Here is a 14,855-nt window from a genome sequence, read left to right on the forward strand (position 1 = left end):
TAGCAACACCCATAGACTACGAAGACCGCTTAGCGTTGCTTGTTAGTCTCCGTAGGCTACGGTAGCCAAAATTGAGAAAAAACTGTCCAAAAAATTAATTTAGCAAGTAGCAAGTACCAGGGCCTCATGAGTTACGAGGAGGTGTCGCCGACCGGCCGGCCGCGGCCCGGGGCGGGCTGGGCGCGGAACAAGGTATGCTCGCGCGTCTTGGCTATATACTTTTGCTGTAATTTGTTTACCTAAATTAAGATTTATTTTTGTTGACTCGTAGGAAAAATATTGTATGCAACGTTGTATAAGTAGGTCAAAAAATTCTCGTGGCGTATTCCTTTACAATGTTCGCCTACGCCTTCGGCTCCGGCTCACATTGTAACTCACGCCACTCGCCTTTTTTGACCCTTCTTATACAACTGTTGCATAAAATACTATTATAAACGTTTTAATTTAGGGAAATAGCATAAAATGGTGATATACCGTATGGAACTTATTTGGAAATAGTTTAAAGTACAGTCGACGTTAAAGATACGTTTACAATTTTGTACCTTACTCCCTTGTAATAAGGCAAAAAATGTAAACATAATCAGCAGCAAAGACATAGACGCTTTTTTTCTATTGGCAGATTGTACGGTTATGATGGTTACACTTACACTTCGTAACACCTATCTAAGAACATGCACCAATCAAACCCGAACTCATCACTGAAAAACGGCACCAAAATCGGACTTGTAGTTGTGATTTTGCTCAAATATGTAAATGTTTACTGCAGCGCCCCCTGGTGAGATCTCACCGTAACTCCTATCTAAGAACATGCACCAATCAAACCCGAACTCATCATTGAAAAACGGCAACAAAATCGGACTCATACTTGTGATTTTGCACAAATAAATGTTTACTGCAGCGCCCCCTGGTGAGATCTCACCGTAACTCCTATCTAAGAACATGCACCAATCAAACCCGAACTCATCATTGAAAAACGCCACCAAAATCGGACTCATAGTTGTGATTTTGCACAAATAAATGTTTACTGCAGCGCCCCCTGGTGAGATCTCAATCTCACCGTAACTCCTATCTAAGAACATGCACCAATCAAACCCGAACTCATCATTGAAAAACGGCAACAAAATCGGACTCATACTTGTGATTTTGCACAAATAAATGTTTACTGCAGCGCCCCCTGGTAAGTTGTCACCGTAACACCTATCTAAGAGCATGCACCAATCAAACCCGAACTCATCACTGAAAAACGGTACCAAAATCGGACTTGTAGTTGTAATTTTGCACAAATAAATGTTTACTGCAGCGCCCCCTGGTGAGTTGTCACCGTAACACCTATCTAAGAACATGCACCAATCAGACCTGAACCCATCACTGAAAACCGCATCAAAATCGGACTAGTAGTTTTTGAGAAAAATGGCAACATTGGTTTGCACAAATATCCTCTCATCCCAAACGCATATACCGATACCGTCTCCGTTCCGTCGTGGGTAAAAAGACAAGTCAAGATTGTTTCCCTATTTTCTAAAGCTAAAAATAACGAACTAACAATACCTAATTGACGTTTCGTTACGTTGACGTATGTAGGCCTACGATCTTCTTTTGTCTAATATTTCTCACGCCGGACGTTACCGTCGTTTTTTGTTTCCATTATGTCAATAAGCATTTAATTAACATCCACATTCCATTTTACACGCAATCCCATGGAGGCTCTATTCTATTTAAATAGATACGGTCATAATGCACTTTAGTTCCGGTCGCAACCCATCAAATTATTCCATTTCGAGCACTCGTATTCCCGCGGGGGTTTGCTTCTAGATCAAAATACAGCCATGACCGATGTTGAACAATTGAATTGTAAAACCATAGTGCTGTGTTGTGCCACCACAAATATAATCCTAATACTCTATCGTAATAGTCTACTGCCAAAGTAGAAAGAGCAAACTTGCGCGGTATAAATAAATACCTAAATATTTCTAAAAAGAAGCCAACTTTGCTCATACTTTGCAGTAACAAAGTGTGGTACAGTCAGCATCAATAGTAGCGGATGAAACAACGCGCCAAAAGTATCTGACATCCCGAATAACTTTTCCAAAAGTAGATAAATTTCTAAAATTCACGTTCAAAACTATGTCTTTTACGGTCTTAGTTGTTTTATTATTAAAGACATCACTTTTTGTTAAGCCGTTACAGAAAGGTAGATACTTATGAAACGTTATTTGATCCGCTACTTTTGATACTGACTGTACGCATCGAAGCAGCATTTTGCAGTGTGTGTCCTAAAAATACAGCCATAAAAAAAGATTTTTTTTTCATAAACGATAAAACTGCAGTAATTCATACTCCAAACAGCCATTGAGATGGATATCGGCTTTCAGCACTAACTGGGTTGACCTAGATTTCGAGCGCTGCGGTGCACTCGCCAAAAATACTAGGCATGCCTAGATGGAGCTGGAAATATTGTCTAAGTATTTTTCTAAAGGCTGTGATGGAAAAATACTGGCCATTTACACACGCAGCTATTTTTTAATTAGGGTGGTATTGCAGACTTGTCGGTTCGCAGCAACATCAGCCTGTCATGTTTTTAAATTCAAAATGTTATTATTATTATCTATAAATGTGTCACAAGAAAAAAATACCGTTCATATTGGAGATATGGAAATAGTCTTTGTGTTTAATCTTCTTTAATTTGTTTCTCTACTACTCGTGTCCATCTTGGAATCACATTAAGTATATAATATCGAAGGTAAATTTCAGTTTCATTTATTAGGATTACCGCCCATTCTCGTGTCTATTAGGTGGGTAAAATAACCCTCCGAAATAGGTCACTGGGGTAACAATATATAAGGTTAGAAAACACAATAACCTAAATGTGCACGTACCTAACATGGATCAATGCCAGTTTCCAGCCAAACTTAGACCTAGATTAAGCCTACGGCATTACCGAGATACCGAGCACTCGCCTCACGAACTGGTAAATGTCTGACCCCGATTCAAAACATGGTGTGTAATCTAAATAGGGCATGAGATGGATAAAATGAGAGACTATAGTCCGGGTAGGTCCCAGTATTGTCTCATTAACCAAGCTAAAGCGAAGGTCTACGTTTCAGCTTGGGGTACAATTCTTTCGTATGTTCGGATGTTATAGTCAGGTCGCATTTTTTATCCGATTCTCGTGAAATTTGGTGAGTGTTCGATAATTAGAGATTAGATTTTTTTGTCGATTCAGTTTTTTGTTTTATTTTTTTAAATGGCGGAGCCACTATCAATAGAATAATCTACGAGTTCTACGACTAATAGAAACAATTTATGTCGTTTTATTTATCGAGATGGCGTCACAGAAAGAACGGCAGTAGAAAAAAAACAGAAATTTCCATTTTTAGAAAATATATTAGTAAGTCTTTTTATCTTCAAAATTGGGATCGTAACTCCAAAAAGAAACAAATTTAGGAATTTCGCTCTCCACATTTCCTAATTCAGACAAAAAATCCTGTACCTATACAGGAACGGTTTTTTCGCAATTTATTTTTAAAAATATATTTCTAATTTCATGTAGGTTAAAAAATTGTCTTTTACAAAATGTAAGTAATTAAAAGTTAAACTACAATATTTTAACTGAAACAAAACATATTATCTACAAATTATTCTCCTTTGGCTTTACACACAATACACAAAGGAAAAGATTTTTTTTAAATTGTATTTTTGTGCACGACTGCACTTTTTAGGGGTCCGAGTTCACGTAACGCTTATACTGATTAGCCTGGGCCTGGGCTATATCCGCGAAAACTGAGATTCGCAACTGCGGGCCTCTTTCTCTGTCACTCTAATTACGCCTTAATGAGAGTAAATGAGAAAGATGCCCGCAATTTGCGAACTTCCGTGTTCGCGGTTGGCCCTCTGTTCTCTGTACATAACTGGAGTGTCTGGAGTAACACCCAGGTCGACTATCCCCTGTTTCGTTGGCGTCCCACCCACGATGCTGTCTGACATGACAACAATTTAGCCGTTATTCCCGAGGGCTAAAGTTCGTTTTTGCTTGGTAAACAGAAATTAAAGTGCAGTCCGTACCTGAAAAACAGTGCTGACATACGCAATAGGTCAGCAGTAGCATCATGGTTCCATTTTTATCACTTAATAGTGATTCCCGTCACTTTTGCGCTTCTATACTTGTTAGAACTTAACAGGCATGGTGACAAATGATATTAAAGAGCCGACCATCTTAGCCCTACAGCTTTCGACTGAAAACTAGGCCACGCACTTAATTTTATAAGTTTTTTATTTAAATTGCAATGTATGTATGTATGTGTGTTCAGGTCAAAATTACACATACGGAGGTATGTAGGGAAGTAGAGTGACAAGGCCATATGGTACTGTATTTTTTTTTTACACAAAACTTTTGTAACGTTAAGGAGATTATCCCAATTTTTACTATTATTACCCTTGAAACCAAGACCATATATTTATAACAGTTCCGTGTATTCGACGGAAGTCATCAAAATGTTTGAGAGCATGCGTCAATATTCTGTAGGTATACCTATATACTTTCATATTAATGACTAATGACAGCGTTTTTTTTTAAATAACTGATGGATTTTCTCTCGGAAAGCATCTTCCGAATTGACTAGGGCTGACTCATTTAATATATAATACGTCTAATTTGAGTAATATGGCTTTTAAAGCGTGTTTTAATATAAATTCATTTAAGCAATTAACGTGTTCATTTATTCACTGACCAAAACAAAATCTTAAAAAATAATCTATATGTAAGAAATCGGCAACAGAGGCTTCGCCAGGTGGCCACAAATACAAATCAGCAACATGCTTCGTCGTCGTCGATTGTTTTTTAACCGACTTCAATTTCATAGAAGGAGGAGGTTCTGTATTCGGTTGTGGTTTTTTTTTAATGTGTTGTGATATAAATTCTAATGACTGACTGTTTCCCCTGCGATCATCTATCGGCTTTTGTTTTTAACCAATTGAAATTACCTACCAACTTACTAAATCTTTATACATTTTAAGTGATTCTATTCAAAATTTAAAGAGCAGAATGTTCAAACAAATTTGAAATGCTTGTGGTAATATATTAGTACTATATTATGTTTCAATCACTTAATCTATTAATGTATAGTTGTAGTTAATAATGTAGTGTAAAAAGCCTCGAACTGTTTGAGTGTTGTTGCACACCTGTTATTGGTGCATAGATATTATACGTGTCCACTATACTTGTTACTTTACTAGCTTTGTTTATGTACTGTTGGTGTATCTTATAAAATAAATAAATAAATAAAATGAAAATTTAGGGCAGCCATTAAGTTAATAAGTGTTTGGGTAACTGAGCAAACTAGCCTCCATTCAGTTCAATCGTGATCGTGACCGGCGATCCGATTAAAATTGCGTGAAGCCTTAGGCTGTTCAGTAATTATTATATTACTCGCGTCTGTTTTCATGGAACTTTGCATGAAAATAGAACTTACTTACCTAGTGAAATGAATTCGAATGATCTGGGGTTACTTCTAGATATGTTCTATATATGTACTGGCGACCTCGCGGAATCGCATATCTCCGCCAATTTCAAAAACTTCAGCAACTGAATTGAGTAAAAAAAACATATAATTATCGAACCTGCTCACAAAATTTCACGAGAATCTGTTGAGAAAAGCGACCTATAGCGGAGAACAGCCGATAATACGAACTTTTGGCCAAACTGCGCTTCGTGCTCGTTCAATATGAAGTTGAACGGAAACTCTCAGCAATGGGCGTGAAAGGGTGAAAATGAGTATGATGATGATACCGATAGAAAGATTTAGATGATGATGATTACACTTATTAATAATTACACTTATTAGCTTATCATTGTCAACATTAGTTAACATAATCAAAAATACCTACTTTAAGCACTTAATTAGGAAGAAAAGTCCACAAATCGTGCCGACTTTACATGTACAGGTAGGTTGGTAATGTTCGTAGTTATGTGTCTAGGTATTAATTAGAGCACGTTAACATTAGGTCATACACACTTGAAAATACGTATTTACCCGACAAACTAAATCGTCTACCAGTGAAGGATGCTATAGTGTGGTGGCATTTTTGCCACAATATTGTCAAAAATAATTTAGCTGGCCTACTGTTTTTTGTACACATAGCGCTCAAATGCAGTATGCGCCTGAACTTTTATTGCTATTCTATATAAATAACCAGCTATCGGGTCGTTACGGTTTGATTCGGCTCCACCATTAGGGGCAACCACAAGTTTCGAACTTTATCTTCTAAATTACACTTGGGTTTTGCTGCACGTATTTTCTATTGATTTTTTTTTCTCGAGTTGCAGACGATTGTTTCCAATAGGGGTAGGACTTTAACAGATACGATACAGTTGTAAAAGATCAAATTATTCATGCATTTTTTTTATACTACGTCGGTGGCAAACAAGCATACGGCCGCCTGGAGGTAGGCGGTTACCTTAGCCTATGGACGCCTGCAACTCCAGAGGAGTTACTTACGCGTTGCCGACCCTAACACTCCGCACCCTCGTTGGGTTCTGGCAACCTTACCGGCAGGAACACACTATGAGTAGGGACTTTATATCAATTTTAATTAAAACTTATTTGCTACATCTTAGTTCTGTTCCATGTTTTCCATGAAAGACTAGAGCAAGTCAAGCTAATTATATTATTCAATTACCGTATTAGCTACAACGTACGTGAAACTAGGTACGATACAACTTGTATCATATCTCGGGCACTCGTATAGTGCGAGTACGCGCAGTCGTTAGCCCAAAATAAGCCTAATAAACCGTACAATTTATGAACAGTAAACATTGCAGTTCTAAACATCAAACTGGAAATTATCTTTCTAATGCTAAAATAAATAGTCATATCTATATAAATAAATCTTTTCTCCAAGCGTCGCTGGCAGACGGCCGAACGGCGCCCAGTCGACGAGGGCGGCCCGACGCGTCGCGTCGCGGGCGGACTACGAAATTAAAAAGTAAAGCGTTCAGAAATCGAACGTTCGTAATTTGAATTTGAAAAAGTTCAAATGTAGAGTAGTGATGCGACACGATATACCGAATACCGATTAGTATAGTGTGACAGTGCAGTGAGAACTAGAATAAGTGCAAAAAAGTTTAAGTGCGATAAGTGCGATAATCTAGCGGTTTGAAGTATGCCTAATAACCATAACCAAAACACAATTTGTTAATTAATATACTTGCAGTTCCTTTCTACTATTCATAATATACGGTTGTTTGCCACTGACGTGGTATAAAAAAAACAACATACAGTCAAATAATTTCATTTCAGTTCCATTTCGTAACTTGTCACAGTAGCAATCAATATGAAAGTCGCTAGGGACCTCATACTATTGTCACTTCGAGAATGTACGAGATGGTACTGAAATTAAATTCCTTGACCGTACCTAAATTGGAAGCCTGTAAAGTACCAAGTGTGTGGAAATCGTAAGTTTAAATTTCGTAAAAATAGGCTTATTTATCTAAAAACACACGCCAAGCCAAAATCATGTTTGTTTCAAATAACTAGCATAACTCTGCGTCTATTACATACCTACCTTCTTGAAATTTTTGAAGTTTATGAATACAGTAAAACTTTAGCTATTTGTTCTAATTACTTTCCCCAAATGAATTACGCAAAGCTCTGGAGTCTAATTAAAGTAAACGACACTGTTAGAGACATAATTCCAGGGTTTCAACGACCTTACTTTTGTGGACACTTTTTGACGAATTGGTTGGTAGATTTGGATGTCGTTAGTTTTTACTTAACTTACTTACGGTACTTAAAGATATTTACTACCTATTATTTTCAAAACAAATACTTGGATATACCAATATATTTCTTGGTATTAATTTCTTAACATATATTTTTAACTAGATATTTAAAAAGGATGAAATCCCATTAAATAAAACAAAGCCAAAGGGAGAATAGGCCCATCTTAACACTTTTATGACACACTGCTTCTATGTATAGCTTATTCTACTTAGATATCTTAATACCGAATATATCGATGTTAGAGTCGGACCAAACTAACTCTGTGTGGCATTTCCAATGACAAAGTTCTATGAAAATACGTTATGACATTTTTAATGACATTCCTTCACTTTGTTCATTTCAAGTCGGTGCAAAGCTTAGACGGACTCTATAAACCTGGAGGCCTACCGCGAAAACCGAAATTCGCAAATTGCGGTGATCTTTCTCTTTTACTCCAATTAAGGCGTAATTAGAATACCAAAGAAAGATGCCCGCAATTTGCGAACTTCGATTTTCGCGGTTATATACCTGACACGAACTGGATATGAGCTATTAAACTCGTAAACAAACCAAATTTGACGAAGTCTAGTCAAAGGTCCCACTTTGTCGCTTACCATAAGGACGAGATTTGCTTGTACTAATAACCTGTCAAAGCGTCCTTACGGCGAGACAAAGTGGGATTTTTTTGCTTGGGAACGACAATGAAAAATTGTGATACAAATGTTTTAAATAAGTATATTGCACGAATTGTTTTCCAAGTGCGTTCTAAAAATGAAACAAATCTTCAAACACGAAACTAAAGTATTAGCACGCGTGTAATAAAGAGGAACAAACGTATAAATAAACGGAATACGTTGACCCGGCGCCGGATCCACCAATAATACAACTGGGGTAATGTTTGTGCTAATTGTCTAACCTGCGAAATGTAGATTGGGTATGTTTAGATGTGGCAATGGCATTTTTATATGTTAAATTTGATGTTTTTTATTATATTAATTCATATGAGCATTTAAAGTCATCGATTAACATGTTCACGGACATAGCGCCATTCTCGTATCTGCCTGATGTGGCACTCGTAAATCCCATATTTTCCCGATGACGGATGGAGTACCACATCATATTGTCTATAAAAGTTGTGCCACATAGGTAATGAAACTTACTTACTTACTCCTGGCGCAGCGACCCAAAGTATGTCTTGGGCTCCAACACAACTGCCCGCCACTGATCCCGACCCTGTGCAGTTCTCGCCAGTCTTCAACCTGGAGCTCGCGCAGATCCGTGTCCACCACATCCGCCCATCGATACCTAGGTCGACCGGCCGGGCGGCGTGCTGTCGGTTTTCCCTCAGCAAATGCTCTTTTCACCGCCCGAAAAGGTATTTAGGTATTGAAAACTCGATTTGAGCCTTGAGAGCCTTGGAGGAAGAGCCGATATCGCGTGCTGCATCCATTATTTTATTTCCAAGTCGGGAAAAGACTGCAAATTTACTTGTCCCATCGTTAACTATTACGCAGCTATCACACTTGCGGTTAGCACGTGTATAGCTCCGGTGTATGAGCGTGACAACGCTATGCACGTATTTAACGATGTCCCGCTCGCACACCGGAGCGACGTGCGAATTTGCATCAAATGTGAGAAGTACCTTACTGTCGTTTTCTATATTTTAGTTAAATAGGAACTGGCACGTTTTGAAACGCTTCTGAAAACCATACACTATCCAACACCTAGGTATTACATTAAGTTACCTTTTCCTATGTTAATCCTAAACTGCAACTTGCGTTTTTGAAGTTTACAGCACTATAACCCGATACAGGCACTTTTATTAACATTTACGATAAAAACTACATGCATGAAAACTATTTTATGACGTTTGTTCAGTATAACATGTTCAAAAAAACGAATGCAAAAATATGATATTCGCAATTTTATTAGCATTTCCAGTTTCAAAACGTAACATTTTTACATTTATTTTTATTGCCCTAATGTTATATTAAACACTATTATTGGATTCCTTGTTATAACGAGAAAAAAATGTAAGCACTTATTAACTATACTTAACCGCATTTTTACGGCGTAAATAAAGACAATCTTATTTTCATGATTCTTTCCATACATCTTACCAGGTCACGTGCTATTTGTATGGGGCGTTTATACTCTACATTTAATTTTGCAATTTGCAAGTTTCTGGGATACAATAGATACTTAGTAGGTTTTTTAGAAACATTTGAATCTCATGGGTAGTAGAATCGCTTGACATCTTCCAAAAAATTCATGCATGTAGTTAATTATATTTACTTCGTGTCGTCTTTAACTTTACCGCGTCTAAACTTAAAATGTTCTAAGCTTTTACTAGCGCTCCATAGTGCCTGCAAGTAGTAAAAGCACAGAAAAGGCGTCGCGAATGCTCGAACACAAATAAGTTCCCCAGTATTTGCACATTACAGATAAGATAAGGGAGCGCTGATGGACGGAAGGCGAAGTTTTGCATTATTTTCGAGTCCTTTTCTGAGAAGAAAGGATTTTTGACAGTATTTGCACCAAACAAATGTAAAGTCCTGAATTAGGTGACTTTCATGGCTGAATAAAAGATGGTGGCATGCTTGTCTTGTCAACATAATCAAATTAAAGTATATTTTTGTAAAAAAAAAATATTATTTTAAAATATTTCTATTAACAAAGAGTATTATTTAAAGAGTATTAGAAGCGCTGGTGGCCTAGCGGTAAAAGCGTGCGACTTGCAATCCGGAGGTCCCGGGTTCAAACCCCGGCTCGTACCAATGAGTTTTTCGAAACTTATGTACGAAATATCATTTGATATTTACCAGTCGCTTTTCGGTGAAGGAAAACATCTTGAGGAAACCGGACTAATCCCAATAAGGCCTAGTTTACCCTCTGGGTTGGAAGGGCAGATGGCAGTCGCTTTCGTAAAAACTAGTGCCTACGCCAAATCTTGGGATTGGTTGTCAAGCGGACCCCAGGCTCCCATGAGCCGTGGCAAAATGCCGGGACAACGTGAGGAAGAAGGAATAACCAATGTCCATAATGGGCCCCTATTATGTTATTAGAACGGCATACAACGTCTCTTCAAACAAACTGTGCCACTGTTGTCCCTTGGACAACGACGGGACAGGATAACAACACAAAAAAAGTTGATTCACCCTATTACGAAATAAAGTATTACAGGCGTTATACATAATACATACTAAAAATAAATATATCTAAACATAAAACGAATTAAAAACTAAACTTAAATGGATCAGAACTTAAATATAAATATAAACGAAATATATATAAAATAACAGGCGTTTGAATACATTATTGACAAATAACACCAAATTTTTACTTACCGCAAGACAATGGTGTTGCATGTTGAAGTAAGAGAAGGTGTAATGTTTACAACTCATGCCAATTGAATGAATGGGCTTAACGAATGGACAAAACTCAATGACACGGAATACCGCAATCAGGTCAACTTGAAACCGTTTTTTATGAGCTGTGGGACATCACTAATTTTGGTCACGTTAGAGTACACATTTTTTTATTATTTTAATTCTTTGTATGGCAACAATTTTGCCCATCTAATAAGCTGTCAGTTTCAAGCTGTTTTTCATAGTAGGTAGTTTTTTGCCAAATAGGTACTCGTAAGTATCAGGCTTTTTGTGAGACAACTCGCTGCTGGTCAGGCTTTAAGTAAAGTTACAATAGGTGGTCAATATACCGTAATATCTTAAGCTATATTTTACCTCAACTTAAAAGTTAAGCTGTTTTGATTGGTAAAGATTTTGTTGGACAAAAGCTATCAATCAAATCAAGAGTCAAGTGAATTGCAAGATTTATGAATTACTTAGTTAAAATAAGTTTCGGGACAGCTCAATGAACTCGGAGGTTTGCGATTAATTGTGACCATTAAATTAAAATCTGATCGGTACCCCTAGTGTAACTGTGATCGACATCATAACGTGACGAACGCGTTTGCGTTAAGTGTCATTTTGTATAGGATTTTGAGTTTCCAAAACGTCCCGCTTGGCGCGCTCTTTCGAAATTCAATACAAAATGAGACTAAACGCAAACGCGTACGTCACGTTTGGAAATCGAATTTATTTACACTAGGGGTACTGTCCATTGCTTCTGAACTCACTGTTGAATTAATGAATATGTGACAGCATTGTATAAAAGCATTTATTATTGTATTGTAAGTGAAAATTTCTCTTTGCCATATTTCTCGCCTCAAACACGGAATTCAAGTTCAAGCACATGTAAACTATCACTATTTCTTAAGTGTTTGTTTTATATGAAAATATGAATACGGAATACGTGTTTTTAAACAAGTTGTTTATGTTCATTTTTTTTACTATAATAGATATCTCACGAGCTCTTTTGATTCTACCATACACCGACCTAACTTTATTTTCTTTTTTTTTATGTAACAGGCAGCAAACGAGTAGACGAAAAGACGAGAGGTGATATCTTAACTATTTCCAATTCTCATTCGAATTTGATTTTTATTTCATGTTTGAATTGGCAGATAAGAAACATAACATTTCTCTAGCGCTACCATGTATGTACCTAATTTTTTTGTATGTAGTATGTACAATTAACCCTATTTATTAAGCTAACTACTGACCGTTTAATCAACTTCTATAATCGGTCATCTAACCGGGACTTTCTCTCACACTACATTTGGAAAATATGTTTCTTGTACCTATACGTAATATAGAATAGAACCTAACAATGAATTAGTTCAGGGATCGGAACCGGTTTTTTGCAAAAACATCGAAATAACCATATATTTCGGTTTATTTTATACTCAAAATGTAGGACTCAGTTGTGTTTTTAGATAACGACTTCGTTTTATTAGATTGCCCGATTAGGAATGAAATAATTAACAAAGAACGAAAAAATACCGTTTTCGTTCCCATACAAAAAATACCGGTTTCCGATCCCTGAATTAGTTTCCTAATCTCATTCTGTAGCTTTATAACCTTTAAAGTTGTTACAACAGTCGGAGTAACCCGTTGGGACAATGGTTATTAATTTGTTAAAGTAACAGTCGCTGTCGGCGCAGAGCGGGCCAATAACAATAAATCTGTCAATGAACGAAAGACTTGGACTAACTGGCCGACTATTTTCTACGATTGTACAGTAATAAAACTGATAAAAAATGACAATTTTGTAGATTATCTTTCTTACGAATGTCATTTGTTTTGATGTTTGATCACAAGGCTTGGAAAAATTAAATGGAGACGCCTTGTCTGTAATTTTCTGTACAAAGCAGTCTGGCGATTTTTTGCGGGGGAGGGGCACGTCAAATGTATGACTATTTGTACGTACAAATAGCCATGTCAGATAAACGTCAGTCTATATAATACAATATAAACCTCGGACGAGGTTTTCGACAGAGAGGGTAAGCTCTTAAAGGCGACTCCAGTTGTTAAATCACCCAAGTCACAAGGCGTTCAAGGAAGTGTCCAAAAGTTTGTAAACTTCGTAAATAATTTCATTTTGAATTTTCATTAAAAATAACACATTTCATAACATGACATATCTTGTGTTTATATTTGTTACATTGTTTTTATAATAACTGACAGTAAATCGAGAAAAAAGTGTTATAGAAATGCCAAAATAAATCTTGTCAAAAAGTTACGCAACCCACAAACTTTAACCAATGTAACCACAAAAATTAGCTGACACGTCATTCTTTTTAATTCTACCAGACAGACCGATTCGTTTTCGGCCAGCCTTTTTCTTTTTTTTTCTAATTCCCAGAGACGTATTGGTTTCGTTTCGGCCAACCATACGCGAGTTGTCAGGTTGTCACCGAGACATCCGGATATAGAACGGTTGCGTAGACGTCTGCCCTAATTGACGGATTCAAGTGCAAATTACGACCGTTATGATATTTTTGGAATTGGAAATGTCATTGGCCCGGATTTAAGGGGAAATGGTGTTTCTACGTTTCTAGCAATCGGGATCTGGGATCTTATATTATTATTATAGGAAACAAAACGGTGATCTGGAATTTATATTATCCAGAGGGAAAATTTGGATTACGTTAGTGAAAATGTGATTTCGGCGCGGTCGTCTAATTTCGTCTTAATTATGTTTTCCTACAAGTTTATCATTAGAAGCCTTAGACTAGTCAACACAAATTTTCGAGTGAACTTGTATCATACTGTCAATAATGAGAGTCAACAAATATATATAAGTATGAGCAGAGTAAAATACAGGATAAATTTAGTGATCCAACTGAATTACTGTATTTACATATAAAGTACCCTGTTAACAAGAATGTTTCACCTCCACTTCGTTACCCGCCTCTTCCTACTTAAAGATCAAGACACTAACCAGCCCAGCCACTGCATATTAGTTTAACAACATTATTGACTCGCCTCACTAAGTCAACATACGTATTACTCACACAACCTCTCGTCCTTCTCTGATTAGTACCGTTAGCAAAGGACAGGGATAGCTGTAGGAGTTGGGCAGTAGGATCTTCGGAAGTGTTCTGAGTCATTAGTAACACTGTTTGTTATCTAAATGATACTGCAGTGTTAGATTTTCTCACGATGTTGTTACTTGCCGATTTTGAAGTTCATTTCCTGTATAGAAGTACTAACATTACTTATAGTAAGTTTCAAAATTAATGTATCATAAGTACTTATACGTTTTACTCATAAATTAGGTAAACATTTAATGAATTTACAATTTTGCTAAATGGAGACTGGAAGTGAAGAAATGAGTGACTGTAAATCGAGAAATAAAGTAGGTATGTTCCAATAGTTATTTGTTTTACAAGGGGGCAAAGTTGTTGTTTAACCGCTCGTGCTAATATTGATACCCGAGCAAGCGAAAGATTCCAAAATTGAGGTTCGAGAAGTGGAATCTTGAGCGTTGCGAGGGTTTCAATGCACGAGGGTTAAACAAACTTTGCCTCCGAGTGAAACACAAAATTTTTCACCACACCAACACGAGGAAACTATTAACTATGAAATACCAAAAAATTCAAATGAAATCAAATCCAAATGAACGTAATAAAAAACTTCACTAGCTAACATAAGGAAACGACTCAAAATTTGCATTTGATTACTTTGCCCCACA

At 36.9% G+C, this 14,855-nt stretch overlaps 1 protein-coding gene across 12 annotated transcripts in view; it reads left to right on the forward strand.

Annotated features, from left to right (window-relative positions):
* Nucleotides 1-14,855, forward strand: part of LOC133532197 (tight junction protein ZO-3-like) — a 156,817-nt gene that overhangs the window by 27,724 nt on the left and 114,238 nt on the right. The window contains exon 1 of one of the 12 annotated variants that reach the window (XM_061870814.1): nt 6,962-7,156. The exons of the other annotated variants lie outside the window; for them this stretch is intronic. The gene's annotated coding sequence lies outside the window, so the exon portion shown is untranslated. Of the gene's footprint in view, nt 1-6,961; nt 7,157-14,855 lie in introns of those variants that run through there. 12 annotated transcript variants of the gene reach the window in all.

Source organism: Cydia pomonella, chromosome 2 (genome assembly GCF_033807575.1).
Source record: "Cydia pomonella isolate Wapato2018A chromosome 2, ilCydPomo1, whole genome shotgun sequence".
Lineage (NCBI taxonomy): Eukaryota > Metazoa > Arthropoda > Insecta > Lepidoptera > Tortricidae > Cydia > Cydia pomonella.